Raw genomic sequence first — 16,698 nt, 5'->3', positions numbered from 1 at the left:
GTCTGGCATTAGAGAAAGGAGTTCCTTGTCCGCGACTTGTCCGGGTCTTTCCTCAGAACATTCCAGAATTAGGTTAGTATGAGTCTTGGTGTTGCATCCTGTGATTGGGTTTTGGTCTTAAGCTGTTATTTGTTCTCTTTTATTGTTTGTGCCATAGTCCTCCTTCTAGCTTTTCCCTCACCTCTTTGAGTATCACTGTGTTTATAGCCTCTCTTTAAAAAACGTTGTTTGGTTTCTGCAAATTTATTTTGCATTTAATTCACCTCAGAGCAGTTTCTCTTCATCCTTATGAACTCCCCATAGGGTATGCTCTTCTTTAGGGACTGCGGATGGAAGCTCGAGCCATGTAATACTGCATTTGTGGCGGTGCTTTTCCTGAAGACTGTTGTTTGTATTTTTCAGGCTGCCAATTAGTTCCCATTAATATTCTCAAAAAGTCTCCTATATCTTTTATGTAGGAGTTCAACGTTGGCACTATTGGCCCCAGAAAGTAATCAACATATGAAGCTATGTTTGCATAATGTGCCCCACAGCTCTATATTATCGCATAAATGATACAGGAGAATTTTTGAGAATATTAATGGGAACCAATTGGCAGCCTGACTATTTACTTGTGACGATTGACCTTGTCTCTCTTTATACTTCTATTAGCCATAAAATAGGCATGAAGCCTGTTATGTACTCTCTGAAGCAGAGACCAATAGGAGAACTACAACACACCATGATGCTGAGTGAAATGATCGAACTATGTTTGAGAAATAATATCTTCATCTTTAACTTAAAAACATACTCTCAAAGCTGCAGTACTGTCATGGGAGTTTCCTTCTCTCCAAGCTATGCTAATCTAACGATGGGTTGGTGGGAGAGAAGCATAGCCTGTAGAGAGGAAAATTAACAATACATCGCCAGAGTCGCTCTGTGGCTGCATTTCTTAGATAATCTTTTTCTCCTATGGAAAGGCACAGATTCAGAATTCTTGGAATATCTAGCTATCCTTAATGACAACGAAGTGGGTTTGAAGTTCACCCACAACATCAATCACAAGGAAATAGACTTTTTGGATATAAAGTTACATATCAAGAACCGAAAAATACAGGGGCGTGGCCAAGCCAAGCTACAAAATGGCCGCCTAATCTGTCGGCTCCGCCGACCAAGTACCAAATCCGTTGATTATCCGTATCAAATTGCCTAGATTGGGGCTCCAATAACGTCATCTGTAAATCGGAGGAGCTGCTGCACAGTTTGCTACCATCTGTAGCCAGGAAGGAGGTACGGAACCTGAGTGGTCAACCTGAACTTCAACAATGCGGTAAAACTGGAAGATGGATACATTTGGAATCTTAATAATATTGTTCAAGTCTTCAAACAGGTGGTGGACGGATTTACAGGAGAAGAACAATTGGGGCGTGACGACATTTGTGGCAACAAAGACATTTGTGGGAGTGCTGGTGGCAGGAGAATGGTGGAACGGGAAATCAAGCAACCCAGAAGATTCAAGGACTATTTAATGTATAGATAATTTACTGTTTAGTAAGATGTTGCTTTTCTTTTAGTTTGCTATTGTTGTGAGTGTTTGGTGATGGAAAGGACATGTTTGGCATTCTGACTTAGCAAGGGAGTGCAATAGAAGGTATGGTGGTGAGTGTTCCCCTGGTGTTTATGGTTGTATTGTGGAAATTTAAGGGGTCAGTTGATCCCGGAGACTTGGAGGAGCAGGCTGTGGAGTTTTGGATGGGGTCAGTTTACAGGAATAAATACTTCTCTCACCAAGCCTGCTTGTGTCACGTGCTAATTGGACACACCAGTAGGTCCTAAACAGCCCATAAGGCAGGGTGCATTGTATTTAAAAAGTTGGACATGTACTTTATAGTTTTACATGACCTGGTAGTGAAAATCTGCAATAACAATTTTTCAGTACTGCAAGGCCCAACTTTCCTATAGGATAACATTAGGTTACCTTATTACAATTAGTACGTGATACCCTTTTTATTGGGAACAGGTAGGAATGTCATGTTTACACTCAAACAAGTTGTAATTTAAATTCCTCTTTAATGCTACGGTCGGATTAAATCACAATTCTGAAAATGGCCTTTTAGAAAGTGCAATTTTCCTGTCCTAACCATTTGCTGCCTGGTCCTGGACCACATGACTAGGTGAAGTTGGCAGTTGTCCTTCATGTATTTCTCACAGACAGCATCACAATAGAAGGTATGGCTTTTGGCAGGATGGACCATCCTGGCTTAGTTGGCGTGGGGGTGGTAGAGCTCAAACCTACTACACTTGCACCACCAGACAGATGGGACCAGGACAGGGAATCAGGAAATTCCAGGCACCTCTGTAGGTGAAAACTCCTGAAGCTTCTCCCACATCAAATTGGGCACCAAGTATATAAAGGGGGATCCTCGGACCTACTCTTTAGTACACCCTTGGACCTGTAGCTACTGCAGACGGATGCCCTGCTGCTTGAGGCCTGCCCTACTTGCTTATAAGAAAGACTGGATCAGCACCATTCATCCAAGGCTGAAGTGAGTCCGAGGGTCAGCTCGCTGAATTACTGTTCAGAGCTACAGGTTATGTTATATTATATTGTTTTGTAAAGCGCACAGCTACTCAGCAGAGTCTCAGCAACTGGATTAGCTGTTATAGAGGCAGGATTTTTAATTTTCTCTTGAAAATATCCAAGCTGTGTACTAGCTGAAGATCTAATCGGAGTCTGTTCCAGGAGAGTGGTTCCAGATAGGAAAAAGATTTCCCACCTATTCTGAGGCAACGAATGTGGGTGCCCTTGGTACGCTGAAGAAGAGCAAAGGGTGCGTGAAGGGAGGTATGTGCTGATCATCTCGCTGAGGTAGGATGCACCTGTGCCGTGCAGAGCCTTGTGAATATAGACCATGGCACAACAAACAGGGACACAACAAGCTTCAGAGGCCTCCCTGCATCTACGCAGCTGACCTGCTGCCTATACCTGCAACTAGTACTGCCTGAGCCCAGCTGGCCTCTGCTGGAGTGGGTTCCTGATTCCCAAGAGGTGCCCCTCATGTTCTGGACCCTTTGCATGGCATCAGCTGAACTCCTCCTTGAAGGACAAGAAAAGTCCTGAGTTTGGGACTTTTTCCAAACATGAACGTACCCATCCATGCCAAGATCTTGCCAAACGAAGCTCCAATTCTTTGCGCTATGGTGTCAGCCGGCAAGGCAAGATCTACACTTCGCACTATGACAGCCCATGGTGATCGCCAACGCAAATCTCCAGCAATGACTATTCCCGACAAGGTCTTCATGCTACAGCAATGTCCATCTGTGACACATTCCCTGCTCTTTGTGCTACAGCATCGAACATCTGCAACGCTATCCCTGCTCCTCAGTTTCCTCTACTGCGAGCGGAGTTCATTGCGCTAGAATTTAGAAGGTAACTTTTTCAGCGGGACAAACCTGGTGCCTGTATCTGGCCCGCACTCCATCGTGGTCAACCTGAACTGGTGGCTAATCCCTGGTCTCATACCGTGAGTGGCGCTTTGTGCTTTAAGGTGCTATACTTACCCTAAATATTTGAAATTTTGTATCTCTGGTTAGACTGATTGAATGTTGTAGTTTTGGAGTCAAATAATGTATGATTTATCACTGCATGTGTGCTGCATAAATACCTAACACATTGCCTTAAAGTGAAGCTTGACTGCTTCTTGGCCAATTTACCAGCAGGTTAAACACAGGTTACCTTAGTGACTTTTTGTGGTTCACCCCGACAGGGATTGTGTCTGTTGCTTACGAAAGGCTCAGAATCCCCTCAACCAACAAACCAATTTCTCAAACCATTGAAGTTAAATTCCATAGTGTTTCCAGTTTACAGAACAGCCCACATTTCACACTGTAAAACTCCGACACAACACTTCTCTTTTCTATTTTATAAAAACTCCAAACCCGCAAAAAATCCATATTGAAAAACAGAACAATGCACAGGAAGAGAACATGAAATTCCAAAATATATTAAATGAAATTATTTCATAAAACTCATGATTACCTCCTAACACTGAAAAACTGGAGCAAGCTTTGAATAACAATTTAGACCAGCCTATAATGTGTTAGAAAAACTTCAGCTTATCTTCTTGAAGATCAATTCCAATGTTTAGCAGCCAAAAATTAAAATAAATATCCACCAGTCCTTGTTTCTTAAATTAGGAGTAATATGTCCATTCTGGAAGCTGTAGAGCAAAGTGAGCTTACCCGTTAATACTTACTGAACTTGGTCCGAGTATAACTGCTTCCATTTTTATTTACTACTTTTTGTGTCAAGAAAAGGCCTCTCGAAACAGGATCCTCTTCCCTAATTGAAGCCAGTGCAGACCCGTCAAATTAAAAGTGACCTATATCCATTATTGCAAGCCCAGAATGTGCTGTGTGGCAGCATTTTGGACAATTTGCGACCTGTTCCCCAGAAACTTGTCTTCCCCTGAATAAAGTGCATTTTCATAATCCAGTCAGAAGAGTATGCTAGCCTGCACAAGCAACTAAAGGCAAAAGGACTCCAGCATAATGCTAATGTTCGTAAGCACTTTCAGGTTAAAAAAAAAAGAAAAACAGATGGAAGCTACCTTGTTCAGGAGAAGTACTAAATCACTAACTATTTTGCAACCTGGGATGCTGGACATCTTGCATTCTGTGTCTTCCTGGCAGTCAACCAAGCAAATGTGTCCTTCCCTACTACTAGTACCTCAGTTTTTTCCCTATTTATGGGTAATCCACTGGCCGTCATCCATTTAAAGACAGTCCCAAAGATTATTTGACAGCAGACTGGTAATTTAAGTGGACCACTAACTAAATGTTGGCTTTGTAGGTTGTCAGTGAAAGGCTAAGAAAAAACCTTATCAGTTGGGTATGTGGATCCAATATCATGCACCCCAGGAAATACTTTTTTTTTTTTTGAAATAGCAGTTTTATTGATATATTATTTGTTACAAATTTTGATAATGCGTTTGGTAAAGATTTTTTTATTTTTTATAAACACTTTATTTTCAAATGAAGGATACATTTCACATTGCATTGCATATAGTAGCTTCACAACTCAAACAGATCGTGCCTGACAGTTTGCGGTACAGTAATGAACAATATATTGACCAGTACAGTGGTGACACTCAGCGACCATCAGTTCCCAACCTTCCCACCCACCCCGACCCATGGTCTCACTCCGAGCAATAACGCAAGGGAGACTACGTATTGCAATCTCTCTGAGCATTGGCCGCACCACATGGTCTTATTGCACCGTGTCGTATAGATGCGTGGCCAGCACCCTCCCCTCAACCCACGCCCTCCGGCACTATTCCGCTGTCTGCCTGGGTGTCGGAAGTCTGCTTAGCTGCGTCCAGGTGTGCCCTCAATGGGCCCATAAGTCTTTAGGGCGGGATGTCGTTGGCATAAGATTGGCATATAATTCTGCTTTGGTGTTACAAAATACTAAGCTATTCAGCCAATCTCTTAGTTTGGGGGGTGACCTCCTGCCCCAGTGTATGGCCACTTCCCTCTTCGCTAGCAGCAGCCCCAGGGACGCCAGCCTCCTCACCAACTTGGGAATCTGTATAGCCCAGGAGGGCAGTTTGAGGAAGGGGTCAAGTGGGATCCCAATTATTCTCCCAAGTGTCTCATGCACCGCAGCCCAGTAGGTCTGCAAACAAGAACAGGACCAGGCCAGATGCAGAAAGTCGGCATGTGGAGAGGCGCATTTTATACAATTGTGTGACTTAGTGGCATCAATCTTGTGGGCCATGGCTGGTGTAAAATAGAGACGATGGAGAAACTTGAAATGTAACAACTTATGGCGGCTGTTAAGCAAGACATCCCTGGTAACCCTACAACACTTCTCCCATTGGTCGTCTGTGATCTCCCCACCCGTGTCTGCCTCCCAGGCATGCCGAATCTTAGAGTCCTCTACAGGTAGCATTAGGGCGCAGGACTTGTACATTTTGGAGATGAGACGTGCACCACTCGTGCTCTCCAGGACCAAACCCAGCAGTGGGAAAGACTACGGTTCAACCAGGTATGAGGGAAACGCCGCACGCAATGCGGATTTCATTCTGCTCATTAGGAAGCGTGTCATAAAGCTGCAGTCAGAGAATCTGTCGTCTTCATCTATGGAAAAAATATGACCCGCCGGGAATAGGTCAATCAATCAAAACATTTGTAGAGCGCACTACTCACCCGTAGGGGTCTCAAGGCGCTGGGGGAGGGGGGGTGCCACTACTGCTCGAAGAGCCAGGTCTTGAGGTTTTTCCTGAATGTGAGGTGGTCCTGGGTCAGTCGTAGGTGGGCGGAGAGGGAGTTCCACTTCTTGGCCGCCAGGTAGGAGAATGATCTTCCTTCGGTGGTGGTCCTGCGGATCCGTGGGACGTGGTGAGGGCAAGGCTGGCGGAGCGGAGTTTGCTTGTTGGAGTGTAGAACGTGAGGCGGTTGTTGAGGTATTCGGGACCTATGTCGTGGAGCGCTTTGTGTGCGTGGGTGAGGAGCCTGAACATGATCCTTTTGTTGACGGGAAGCCAGTGCGGGTCTCTCAGGTGGGCTAATATGTGGCTGTGGCGGGGGATGTCGAGGATGAGTCGTGCGGATGCGTTCTGTATGCATTGGAGTCTTTTCTGAAGTTTGATTGTGGTTCCTGCATAGAGGGCCTGGGTGACCATCTTTCTAGTTCCGGTAGGGATCCACTGGAAGATCTTGCAGAGCATGTGCAGGGTGTTTGAAGCATGAGGATGAGATGGTGTTGACTTGCTTGGTCATCGTGAGAGAGGAGTCCAGGATGAATGCCAGGTTGCGTGTGTGGTCAGTGGGTATCGGTGCGGTGCCCAGTGCTGTGGGCCACCAGGAGTCGTCCCAAGTGGATGGGGATGGCCCGAGGATGAGGACCTCCTTCTTGTCTGAGCTCAGTTTCAGACGGCTGAGTTTCATCGATTCAGCGACGTTTTTTATTCCTTCCTGGAGGTTGACTTTGGCGGTGGCTGGGTCTTTGGTGAGGGAGAGTATCAGCTGGGTGTCGTTGGCATATGAGATGATGTTGAGGTTGTGTTTGCGTGCGATGGTAGCGAGGGGGCTCATGTAGATATTGAAGAGGGTTGGGCTGAGCGAAGAGCCTTGGGGTACGCCGCAGATGATCTTGGTGGCCGCTGAGTGGAAGGGAGGGAGGCGGACTCTCTGGGTTCTGTCGGAGAGGAACCAGTTGATCCAGTCCAGGGCTTTACCTTGGATCCCGGCGTTGTGGAGGCGGGATATTAGGGTGCGAAGGCAGACTGTATCAAAGGCGGCTGAGAGGTCTAGGAGGATGAGGGCGATTGTTTCCCCGTTGTTAAGTAGGGTCCTGATGTCGGTGGCTGCGATGAGGGCGGTCTCGGTGCTGTGTTTGGCTAGAAATCCGGACTGGGATGGGTCGAGGGATCCATTGGCCTCGAGGAATGCGGTCAGCTGTATATTGACGATCTTCTCGATAACTTTTGCAGGGAAGGGAAGAAGAGAGACGGGGCAGAAGTTTTTGAGGTCTTTAGCTCTCTGGGAAGGTGGCGGACGTGATGGAGTTGTTTATGACATTCTGTAGGTGGGGAGCGATGATGGTGTCGGCTTTGTTGAAGATGTGGTGAGGGCATGGGTCGGAGGGAGAGCCGGAGTGGATGGTGTTCATGGTGTGGGTGGTGTCTTTGGTGCTGATGGGAGTCCAAGCGCTGAGGGTGGTTGTAGAGGGCGTTGGCTCGGTGGCTGGAAGCGGAGTCTGTGTGCTGAAGGTGTCGTGGATAATGGCGATCTTGCGGTGAAAGAACGTGGTGAAGGAGTTGCAGAGGTCTTTCGATCGTGTGATGTCATTGCTGCTGGCGCTGGGATTGGAGAGCTTTTACGATGCTGAAGAGTTCCTTGTTGTTGTGTGTGTTGTTGTCCAGCCGTTCTTTAAACAATGTCTTTTTGGTGGTGCGGATCAGCTGGTGATGTTTGCGGGTGGCGTTCTTGAGGGCTGTCATGTTTTCTGTCATCTGTTCGTGGTGCCAGGTTTTCTCGAGGGTTCGGCTGGATTTCTTTGATTCTTTGAGGTCGTCGGTGAACCACGTTGTTTTCCTGTTGCCGGGTTTGCCTGGAGGGTTCTTCAGTGGTGCAAGGGCATCGGCGCAGTTGATGATCCACTGTGTGAGGTTGCGGGCTGCGTTGTTGGTGTCAGTAGTGTTGATTGGTGGGTTCTGGCTCAGTGATGTGGTAAGCTGGTCTGCGGTGACTTTGCTCCAGCATCTACGGGGGATCTGTTGCGGGCAGTGGTAGGATATGGTCTTCTTAAAGGTGAAGTGGATGCAGCTGTGGTCGGTCCAGTGTAGTCCGGTGGAGTGGCTGAAGGCAATGTGGCTGCTGGCAGAGAAGATGAGGTTGAGCGTGTGGCCGGCGTAGTGGGTTGGGGTGTTCACCAGTTGCTTGAGTCCGAGGTTGTCGAGCAGGGTGGTGGTGGTGGTGTTGTTGTCATTGTTGTTTTCCAGGTGGAAGTACAGGTCCCCTAGGAGGAAGTAGTCTGATGAGGCGAGGGCATGTGGGCTGATGAAGTCGGCGATGGCTTCACTGAATTGTGTGCGTGGGCCCGGGGGTCTGTAGATGAGGGTTCCTCTGAGGGTGTTCTTGGGGTCGGTGTGGATCTGGAAGTGTAGGTGTTCGGCGGTGGTGAGGGCATCTTCGGAGTTGTTTGTGACGCTGATGGTGTTCCTGTAGATGATGGCGATTCCGCCTCCGGTTTTGTTGATGCGGTCCTTTCGGGCGATCTTGTAGCCATCCGGGATGACCATGGCGATGTCTGGGGCTGAGGAGGCGTTCATCCAGGTTTCTGTGAGGAAGGCAACGTCTGGTGCTGTTGTGTCGAGGAGGTCCTAGAGTTCAATGGCGTGGTTGTGGACGGAGTGGGTGTTGAGCAGGATGCACTTGAGGTGGTTGTTGTTTTTGCCTGGTCCGGGTGGTGGGGTGCAGGTTCGGACGCAGGTGTATTTGCAGGTTTGGCAGGAGAAGGATCCGTGGGTGCGCTTCGGAGTGGCTGGGTAGCAGGCGGATGGTCGGCCGGTGTTGAGTGTGTGGAGGGTGGTGGTGGTGTCGTACTTCCGTCGGGTTTCTTGGTTTCGCCGGGGGTCAGGGGTTCCGGCGCTGGGTGCTGTCCAGGCGTGGATGGGCGCAGACGGGCTTGCCTTTGGCATGCCTTTCAGCGCGCCGGCGGCGCGTCCATTGCGCAGGTCCGCCACGCAGCCTCCATATGAGGGGTTGAGGGAGGGAGGAGCAGCTGGGAGGTGGGAGCGGGGCGGCGAATGGGGCACCAGGGGGGCAGGGGCGGGCCTCAGGGGAGGCAGCGACGGGATGCACGAGGGAGGGGAGTGGGAGGGGGTGGTACAGAAGGAAAGGGGCAGGGGGCGGAGGGAGAGGGCACAAGGGCACGAGAGGGTGGCAAAGAAAACAGCAAAACAATCGCAGGACAGAGTCAAGGGTCGCTCCCTTCACCACCGCGGGTCCTCCATATGAGTTGCTGAGGGAGGGAGAAGCAGCTGGGAGGTGGGAACAGGGCGGCGAATGGAGCACCAGGGGGGCGGGGCTGCAGGGGAGGCAGTGGCGGGAAGCGTGAGGGAGGGGAGCGGGAGGGGGGTGGTACAGAAGAAAACAGGGGCAGGGGGAGAGGGCACAACGAGAGGGTGGCAAAGAAAACAGCAACAGAACAGCAAAACAATTGCGGGACGGAGCAACAACAGAACAGAAGTCACAGAGCAAAAACAATCGAGAAACCGAGGAGAACAGCACAGGTCTGACTTAGGCAGCGATCCTGGTCACAGCGGGTGGCGGAAGTGGGACTGCGGCACAGGAGGACCGTGTGGTGGCTGAGGGGGGCTGACCTACCTTGTGGCAGGGTCAAGGGTCGCCCATCTTTACTATGTCAGCTGCTATCAGTGTACTCTGTACTATTCCTTGCCCAGTGAGTGGGAACCATCTAGTGTTGGGTAATGGTAGGGCAGCGGAGTATAGAGATGCAGCACCCGTGCGCTTTCTAAGCCTGTCCCAGGCCCAAGCAGTGGTGGACACTGTCTGAATGTCCCGCCTGTCCTGTGGGAAACCACTCGGCAGTATCTCACTCAATTTGTCCGGAAGAACCAGGTCCGCCTCAGGTCTCAAAAACGGAATACGGGCGTCAGGGTGAAACCAAGCGTGTGCATAGCGACATTGTGCTACCAAGTAGTATAATTGGAAGTCCGCAACGTTAAAACCTCCTCTTTCATATGGTAGGGTGAGTATGGACCAGCGCACGCGGCCGTTTACCACCCCACACCAGTTGAGTCAGAAGAGTCCGCAAAGTGCGAAAGAAACTGTCCGCCAAGGGCACCGGGATATTATTAAAGAGATATAAGAATTTAGTGAGGACCATCATTTATAATATGGCCACCCTGCCCGCTAGTGACGGGTAGCCACGGCCATCTCTTTACCTGTTCTTCTAGTTTTGAAAAGGCCTGTCCATAGTTTAAACCTGTGATCTGGATGGTGTCCAGGTGAATGTGTATACCAAGATATTTCACTGAGTCCTGGCATCATTCCAGAGGGAACTTGCAATCCCATTGGACTGTACCTTCCGTTAGCGGAAATATGATGGACTTATGCCAGTTGATGCCCAGCCTGAAAATCTACCAAAACGGATAGTTTCCTGAATCAGAGGAGCCAGGTTAATGTGGAGTTCGCGTACATACAAGATGGTATCGTCCGCATACCACCTCAGATCAAACTCCCAGGCCCTCCTTAGGGTCCCACGTTTTTGCTTGAGCCGTACAGGAGGCAGGGCCTTCTCATACGTTGCCCCTAAATATTGGAACTCGCTACCTGAGGCGCTGCGGAAATCAACATCTCTCCAATCCTTCCGGAAAGTACTGAAAACCTTTATGTTCTAAATGTATCAGTGCTTCCGAGAAATTACTTTCCTGACCCGCTAGATGTCCTCCCCCAGGTTAAAGGGCTGAGATGCCCTCGGGTGATTCATGTGCTATACAAGAACCCAATAACATAACATAACACAACATACAAAGAAGTTAAAAGGGGGCCTGTTTTGAATTGTAGCAATCTATGTAGATGGCGTTCTTGAAAATGCCTGATTAGCGCGTCCATTGCTAGGATAAACAATAGAGGGGACAGGGGCCATCCCTGTCTGGTCCCACGGTGTAGTTGAAATGGCCTTGACAGAGTGCCATTCAAGCGGAGTCGTGTCGAGGGGGCGCTGTATAGCAATGAAATGGTTGCGATGAAGCTATAAGGTATACCCATTTGCTGCATCACTTCCACCAGAAACGGCACTCCAAGGAGTCAAACGCTTTCTCAGCGTAAAGTAACACCGCCGCCGCCGGCACTTCAGGCTGTATTCTATGCAGCACATTGAACAATGTTCGGAGATTCAAGGACGTGGAACGCTTGGGGACAAAGCCAAACTGCATTGGTGAAATGATAAACTACATCAGCTGGGACAGCTTGTCGGCTAGTACTTTCGCCAAGATTTTGTAGTCCAAGTTCAATAAGGAGAGCGGCCGGTTGGAGCCGCACTGCTTGTGATCTTTGCCCGGTTTTGGCAAGAGAATAATCACAGCTTCACGCATTGTGGGGGGGTAGACTTTGCGTCTCCAATGCCTCAGCATACACCTCCATTAGCTGGGGGGCCAAAATGTCCTTAAATTCTTTATAGAAATCCCTGGTAAAACCATCTAATCCCGGTGCCGTAGATCCCCGTAGGGTGTCAATGGCTAGAATGACATCCGAGACGGATATTGGCTCTGCCATAAAATCTAACATGTATTTCTCCAAGAATACCAATGCGATTTCATCTAGGTATGCAGTCTGGGCCATACCGTCGGGGTCTCTCTTAGATGTGTAAAGAGTGGTATAATAATTTAAGAATTCATCACGGATAGCCACAATGGAGGTGAGAGTGGTACCGGCTGCGGATTGCAATTTAGTGATATAGTTTTTACTATAGGGCGGCCTCAGCATTTGCGCCAGGACTCTGCCAGGTCGTTTACCCTCCCTGTATTGTCTCGCAGTGGTATTTACCCATATACGGAATCTAGCGCTCCGCTGTGTCCCTATATTCTGTCAGCAGGGCAAGTCTCGCAGCCTGAGCCGTTGCGTCCGGGAGGGTCACAAATTGGGAGTCCATCGCAGCAATTTTGCGCTCAATGCGGGTCATTGTCTGCCTGAGGTCTTTAAGCACCCTCGCCTGTTTGGAGATGCACATCCCCTGATAACGGCCTTGAATCCCTCCCACAGGACCGCCATTGTGTCCACCGAGCCGGTGTTAAGTTCAAAATAGTCTTCTATCGCCTCCCAGACCTCAGTCTTGAAAAGGTCGTCTTGGAGGGCTCTCCCAGGGAAACGCCACTGTCTCTCGTATCTCTCCGGTCGGGGAAGCGTCAAATGTAAAACTATCAGTGAGGGGTCAGAATAAGTGCAAGGGAGCGTCACATGGGAGTCAAACCAGTTCACAACCACGGGGGAAATCAGCCAATAGTCTATCCTGGGCCAGGTTCCGTGTGGGCCAGAGTAATGGGTTTATTTGGTTAGGACAGGGTTACGCTTTCGCCAACTGTCAATTAAAGTATGGTGCTCACAGAGGTCCCGCAGAGCACGCCGCGCTTGCAGCTTGGTGTCTGATGCCCTAGAGGTGCCGTCCAGGTCGGGGTGTAGCAATAAATTGAGGTCACCATCCAGGAGTAGCGCGTGGGAGTCGTGTTTTGTGATCCATGCGTTTAGGTCATGGAAAAACTCGGGGGTATCGACATTGGGAGCATACACATTCACCAAAGTGACTTTGTGGCCATAGAGGTTACCCGTGACAATCACATACCAGGGTAACATCCATGAGTGTAAAAGGGATTCTCCTGTGGACCAATATAGCTGTGCCCCTAGCGTAGTTGCTATAATTGACAAAGAATCTGTGTGTGCCCCAGATGGCGCCAAAATGGGCCAAATCTGTAATGGGCAGGTGCGTCTCCTGTAAGTATGCGACATCCACCTTGTGACGCATAGGATAGTGGATCACCTGCCTCCTCTTACGAGTGTTATTGAGCCCCCTAACATTCCAGGACATGAAGGAGACGGCCAAGGGCCCCTGTATGTTACCTAGCCATGCCATCAGCCCATTGGGTAACCCTTTGCCTGTCAGGACTTGTATGCAATGATGTTGCGCTAAGCAATGCTACAATAAAGTGTAAACAACAACTCAAACAGAACGTCTTACTGAACCATGCCCCCTTCCCCCACCCAGCCATCTTCCAAGTTCCAACCCGAAGGTGGCCATCCCTCTCAAAAGTCTCGATCCCGTGGGTCATGAGGAGCGTAGGCCCAAGAAGTGGACCCTGGGAATGCAGTGAACCAAACACAGGGGATACACCCAGGGGGAGTGGCAACCCGCCATCATCCCAGCCAAGTGATACAATAAATAAGTACGTCAATCTATGCGAAGTCCTCAGAGCAAAGTAACTATACAAGAAAAAAGGAACAAAACCATCACCCAGTTCCGGGGTTTGAAAACAGTTCTGCGCTGGCATCCGAACCGCTGTGTGGCAGGGAGGTGAGCGCGCCCTCCGTCAAACGCTGTTGAGGTTCCGTGACGATTTTGTTCGTGTTTGTAACATTGTCGTAAATACATAATTTTGGTATCAGTGAACCGCAAATGATCCATTTAGTATATCCTGGTGTTTTCGCTATGCTACGAGCAAGAGCACTCCAGTTACAAACACATTTCTGTTCTACCCATGGCATCCATTTTAGAACACGGAAGCCATTTTGTATTCCTTGCCCTCACATAGTCAATGGACACGCAATGACCTCTTTTCATTAAAGGACACGTAGGCTTTAACCGGCGATTCACCTTGCTAGTGACACGTGCACCTTAGGCCAGCCACGCTGTGGCAGCATGACTCGGCAAGAACTGACTCCCCAGCCTGAGGCCAGTCCTGCTATACTGGTTCTTGTGTTCGTTGGCCTGATCATGATTAGGCGGCCGAAGCTGGTAACCGTGCCCATTTACGACCCACAAACATCTCTTATCCTGTCTTTCTATCTTCTACACCTGGCTCTGCTCCTTTCCTTCTGGGCCTTTATTAGGGGGAGGTAACGAAATTTACGATGAGGCGGTCCGGGTCTTGAATGAGAAATTGACATGGGATTATGATGGAATAGTGGGAACCCCTCATTCGTAATGTTTTGACATCAGATACTGTTGACGATTCCTGTGCAACGCCAAATATTTATTGTTTAAGACACGAATGTTTAGAACTGTGGTAACATGTAAAGAATTTGCCCCGAGCAGAATATTTAGTATATAAGGAACAACCCTCTTTGTACAAATTGAACAGGCTCCTAGACACTGCCCGTGTGCAGTTTCTGTGACTTCTGTGTCCCTGCAGTAATAAACCTTTGGTCTTTGACGCCACCATCGAGAAGCCCGTGTTTCTGTTTGTTTGTGCACCGAGACAGGTTGAACTCCGGGGTCTTCGGGTGTTTTCCCTGACACCTCTGGACGGAACCAAAAAGTCCAGAACTCCAATTGGCGCCCACGTGGGGCGACGTCATTCGGTACCGGTCCAAAAGCCTGAAGAGTTCGAGGAGCTTCGTGGGAAGATTTCAGAGGGAGGCGCCCCACTTCATCGATCCCGGCATATCGCAAAAGTGGCCCCGACGTTCTCTTCCACGAGGGTTCCCGTTCAGACGGCTGCAGTGGTCCGTTGCCTTGACCGTCGCCCTGTCTTGGACCCGAGGTGCAGTCCTCAGTACGGCGAGACGTGACGGGTTTCTCCTTGGTGACGTCTTCAGTACCTCAGTTAAGTATTTTGTGAGGGTTGCTCCTGTTTGGATAATCCTTTTAGTTCTCAGTTCAGTTCAGTTCGGTAAGATTATCACTGGTTATTCTGGTTACGATAATCATTCTGTTCAGTTCAGGTATCGATACATTTATCAGTTCTGGTAGGCCTAAGTTCTTGGTTCGAGTGCGCATCTTTTCTGTTTGTGTTTTGTTTGTTTTGTGTTCCGGATTATAAAATGGTAAGTCGGAAAAATTGTATGTTGTCTTGTTTTAGTTGCAACAGTGATTCCCAGTTAGAGGACTCGTGTTTGGTTCCTCCGATTGGAACTCCCCTTTATGATCTATATTGCAAATTTGGTGTGGGCCCTATCTCTTATAACGAGGTATGGATCCGCTTCACAGAGAAAGATGGTGTCCTTAGTTGGCCACTACATGGTAGTTTTGAACCTGAAGTTCTCGATAATCTAGAAAGAAGGTTGTTTAAGAAGAAAGCCCGGCCGGCAATGTTTGATTCTTTCCGTTATTGGCGAAAAGAATCTAAACAGAGAGAAATTAAAAAGTTGAAGAAAGAACAGAAAGAGCAAGAGTTGACTTTAGAACAGTCTGCTAAGCAGCTGCAACTCAACGAGTCTGAGAAAGCGATGGAGGTGGCCAATAGAGAGCGTAATTTAGCGATAGACAAGTGCTATCCTGCTTTGCCATCGAGTACGGCTAAGATAGTAGAGGACCCTGAAAAGGATCCCCTGTTGTCTTACTTGTTACGATCACCCCCACCGTATGCACAGGGTGCTACGGCTCCACCTATACCGAATGTTCAATTACCGGTTGCTGGACAACCTGGTGTCCCTGTTCCCGCTCCCCTGAATCAAGTTCCTGTACCCCCTGTGGTCAATATTAATGTTCCTTCGACAACCCCTCCTCCAGGGTTGCCGGCTTCTTTACCTATGCCTGTGTCGCTCACACCTGCTAGTTCACAAGCTATTTTGCCTGCTACTCCTACTGTTCCTAATCTATCTGTTCCAACTGCTACTCTATTCACTGCCTCTGCTAATATTATGACTCCACTTTCTGTTCGTCGGAGAATCACTGATTCTGTCTCTAATATTCTATCTCCCTTCTATAAAACTCTGATTAAGACTCCTACCTCTGACTCTGTGCAGAGGCGTAGCCAGCTTCCCAGTACTGAAGAAAGAGGAATATTAGATTCCACTGCTCTTAGATGGGTTTCAAAAATTGGAAGATATAATGTACAAGATGTATTAGATACATTTATGCAATGGAATGAACCGACACAACGATATGTGTTCGATGAAATGTGTTTCCTTCTACGTGAGGAACTGGAAGAGGATGACCCTGAATCAAATCTAGGAGAATTAATTAATGTACAGAAAGAGTTTGCTGCAGGTATGATAGTTGGACAAAATATAAAAGAAGCGATGGAACTGGTTCTAAGTTATAGGACCGACTCATCCCTTCGTTCACCAAGAGAGTTAGAGAAACGTAGTACGAAACAAAATCGTCAATACCCAATGAGAGAGGTTCCACCAATTTGGCGTGAAGCTGTGCAAGCTAATGCACCGCTTGGTATTGCAGCCGCTCCGGCCCAATTCCAGAGAGTATGGATACATATTCCATGGAAGCGAGCTGAAGTATTAGCAGTGAAACAGGCCTTGCCAGATCCGCGTAAAAATCCTGCAGGGTACTACAAAGAGTTGGCTCAAACAGTTGACGCTTGTGTATTGAATCTTGCTGACATAGATCTGCTATTTGGTAATGTAGTACCACAACCAATTTGGGCTAAAATTCGTAAAGAGAATCATCCAGTTGCCCTAGGTGGTGACTGGGCAGCTATAATTGCAGCGGATGGTCAACAAATAGGTGGTTCCAAA

This window comes from Lissotriton helveticus, chromosome 4_1 (genome assembly GCF_964261635.1).
Source record: "Lissotriton helveticus chromosome 4_1, aLisHel1.1, whole genome shotgun sequence".
Taxonomy (NCBI): Eukaryota; Metazoa; Chordata; class Amphibia; order Caudata; family Salamandridae; genus Lissotriton; species Lissotriton helveticus.
Note: the sequence above shows the minus strand (reverse complement) of the source record.